We start from the raw sequence: 3754 nt of genomic DNA on the forward strand, positions 1-3754 counted from the left end.
CACATTTTTGTCTTAGCTCAGGAAGGATGGCTCCAGAGCAAGCTAATCACTCGCTCACAACTTTAATGCCAGAAGCTCACAAAGCAGAATCTTTCCTCACAGGACTCCACAGCTTAGAGGGAGCATTGGTCCCGACCTTGAGGAAACTAGGACAGAAATGGGTGTTCCAAGTCGACTCCCTGTCGCCAGGACCATTGAGCAGCTTACAAACTCCTTTCCCTTCCCCTCCCCACAACAGACACCATGTGAGGTAGGCGGGGCTGAGAGAGCTCTTGACAGAAACTGCTCCTGAGAGGACAGCTCTTATCAGAACTACAGCTTGCCCAAGGTCATCCAGCCAGGTGCAAGTGGAAGAGTGGGGAATCAAACCCGGCTCTCCCAGATTAGAGTCCGCACACTTAACCACTACACCAAACTGGCTTTCCTGACCTCAAAGTGGCCACCAACATTTCCCTGGGCGTGTAAGAAAGGGCCACGAGAACTAAGCACTGAGGCAACCCTTCCTGCCCTCCCTCTCGTGATCTGCCGAAGTTCACACAATCAGCATTGCTGTCAGATGGCTGTCTAGCTTCTGCTCAAAAACCTCCCAAGAAGGAGAGCCCACCACCTCCCGAGGAAGCCTGTTGCTGAAACAAAGCGTGTTCCCACAAGGGCGAGGGAACTCCTTCCCCACAGAGGACCTCAGCATTCGTTCTCGCTAGATTTAGGAAAGAGGCTCTAAAAGGCATTCTTTAGAAGAAGGAGAAGAGAAGAAGAGATTGGATTTATACCCCGCCCTTCACTACCCAAAGGTGTCTCAGAGCGGCTTACACACTCCTTTCCCTTCCCCTTCCCACAACAGACACACCCTGTGAGGTAGGTGGGGCTGAGAGAGCTTTGAGAACTGTCCTTGAGAGAACACTGTGACTGACCCAAGGTCACACCGGCAGCTGCAAGTGGAGGAGTGGGGAATCAAACCCGGTTCTCCCAGATTAGACTCCACGCTCTTAACCGCTACACCAAACTGACTGTCACCAGGAGCTGCCATGTATTATCTGCACTAATCCTTCTGCCTTCCCCAGTCTCACGAGATTCCTCAAGCCTATTGGGATTCCTTAACAGAGCAAGGCAACAGGGGACCAGCATTAAGACAGCTGTTTGAATACCGAGGGCACTCTACCTTGCATGGGATAATACAGGGCCGTGCCGCCAGACTGTACTCTAGGGCCTGTAGTCAGGTTGACCCACAGGAGTCCCCCCCCCCGCAAGAGGCAGGAAAATTCCCAGGGAAATAGGAAGTCTGAGAGCTACTGTCCTGAAGCACAGACTTGTGAAACCAGGCTTTGATAAGAAGAAGAAGAGATTGGATTTATACCCCGCCCTTCACTTGGGAGTCTCAGAGCGGCTTACAAACTCCTTTTCCTTTCCCCTCCCCACAACAGACACCCTGTGAGGAAGGTGGGGCTGACAGAGCTCTGAGAAAAGCTGAGAGAACTCTGACACAAACAGCTCTTTTTCAAGGACCGCTGTGCCAGAGCTTGTGACTAACCCAAGGTCACACCAGCAGGTGCAAGTGGAGGAGTGGGGAATCCAAACCCAGTTCTCCCAGATTAGAGTCCGCGCACTTAACCACTACACCAATAAGGCTGGCTTATTGATGACAATTATGTCTATTTTGGAAGAAGGCAAAGGAAGCCTCGAGTTTCCTCCCACGCAGCCAAAAAGGAGGTCGAACAGAGGGATTCAATAAGGTAGCTCTTGCCAAGCGGCTGTTATCTGTTTCCGTGTCCTCTCTCCCTGCCCCCACCCCCAACAGGACAGAGAGAGGCTAGCATTGTCTTCCATGAAAACAAATCTCGCAATCCCCGTTCTGATGTTTAGCAAGCCAGTGGAAAAGTTTCCCCAAGACGCTGAAAGGACTCAGGTCCTTTCTTCCAAACCGGGTTGTGCTGCGCTGAGTATCTGATTGGGTCGGATGCCCGAGATGGCCGAGCCAGTCGATCGCTTCTGTGATCACACAAGGCCCATTCTTTTCCGGAGCTCACAGCTCTTACCGTTCGGGCCGGGCTGAAACCAGAAACCCAAGGATGAGGAATCGGAAAATTCCGCATCGAATCACAATGGGGAATTTCACTTTACCCTTTTTAAGCCGTTATTGTATCGCCTTGGAGTAAACCGATACAGGGCTGCCATTTCACACAAGCCTTTCCCCTACCGGTAAGGAGCAGTCTGGTATCTGATTGGGTCGGTTGCCCGAGATGGCCAAGCCAGTCGATCGCTTCTGTGATCACACACGGCCCATTCTTTTCCGGAGTTCACAGCTCTTACCGTTCGGGCCGGGCTGAAACCAGAAACCCAAGGATGAGGAATCGGAAAATTCTGCATCGAATCACAATGGGGAATTTCACTTTACCCTTTTTAAGCCGTTATTGTACCGCCTTGGAGTAAACCGGTACAGGGCTGCCATTTCACACAAGCCTTTCCCCTACCGGTAAGGAGCAGTCTCTGAAGCGGTTTGGCATTTCAGACTGCGCCGCTTTGTTTTCCCGCCCTTTTTCGCTCGTGCGGGCGATCTCTGTCCTTTTTTTTTTTTGGAACGTTCATTTTAGAGTGCTATGGCGCTATAACGCAACACCAAAACAGCAACCCCATTGGAATGCCTGGACTCCACTGGGATACCTGAGATGGCTACATCTGCCACCTGGAAAGGAGTACCTCATTGGACTGCCAGCTTTGGCAGGAAATCCTGGATTCTGTCATCCCCCCCACAATGCAAGGACTCACAGTGGGCATGGAAGGGTTGGCAACATCTGTCACGCGGGCGGGAAAACAAAGCGGCACAGGAGGAAGCGCTACGGGGCCTTTTACACAGCACCCCGTAGCCCTTCAGAAACGGTATAGAAAAATGGAGACTGCTTGGAAGCAGTTTGCAGGTAAAACGGCTCAGCCACGTTTCCTGAACGAGGACAGAAGCGTTTCTGGCTGGAAGTGAAAATATAGTCTGGTAGGGAACCGTTACTGAAACGGTTCTGTCTGAAATGTCAGACCAGAAACCGTTAGGGAACAGTTCCTGAACCGGAATGTATCGGCTGTCTGAAATTACCCAATGTAACTCAGGGCTAGTGCGGTAGAAGGACCAACCGAGCCGGAGGCAGAGATTGGCTGAGCTACTCTAATGTCACCGAAAGGCATGGCTGACACTAAGTGGCTGCCACAGCCAATGCTCCCTCTAAGCTGTGGAGTCTTGTGAGCAAAAATTCAACCTCATGAGCTGGTGGCATTGAGCGCTTTGCCCGCTGCACAAATCAGTTGGCTCTGGAGTCATCCTTCCTGAGCCAAGAGAAAAATGTGTGAGCTAGCTCACACTAACTCAGCTTAGAGGGAACACTGGCCACAGCATGCGGAAGTCCACCACAAAATGGCTGCCACCGCCAGAGCAACATTTTTTTAGAAATCCACATAGCCAATAAAATCTCCAGTGGCCCACCAGAAGTCTTGCTGGGCAAATGCCACCTTTCTAGAAAACACTAGGTGGGCATCAAGAGGCATAACATCCAGATCCCAAGATGTTAATAGTCCCACTGTACACTGACTTGGTCAGACTGCACCTGGAGTAGTGTGCGCAGTTCTGGAGGCCTCACTTCAAAAAGGATGTTGTCATGATCTGGGCTGTGCCACCAGAGGCCTACTAGGCCCAGGGAGCCTGGCTAGTAGTAGGTGAAGCTGGGCCTACAACTCCCAGAACCTGAGAGGTTTTGGAGCCAAAATTGACCAA

This window comes from Gekko japonicus, unplaced genomic scaffold (genome assembly GCF_001447785.1).
Source record: "Gekko japonicus isolate JY-2015 unplaced genomic scaffold, Gekko_japonicus_V1.1 scaffold5849, whole genome shotgun sequence".
Lineage (NCBI taxonomy): Eukaryota > Metazoa > Chordata > Lepidosauria > Squamata > Gekkonidae > Gekko > Gekko japonicus.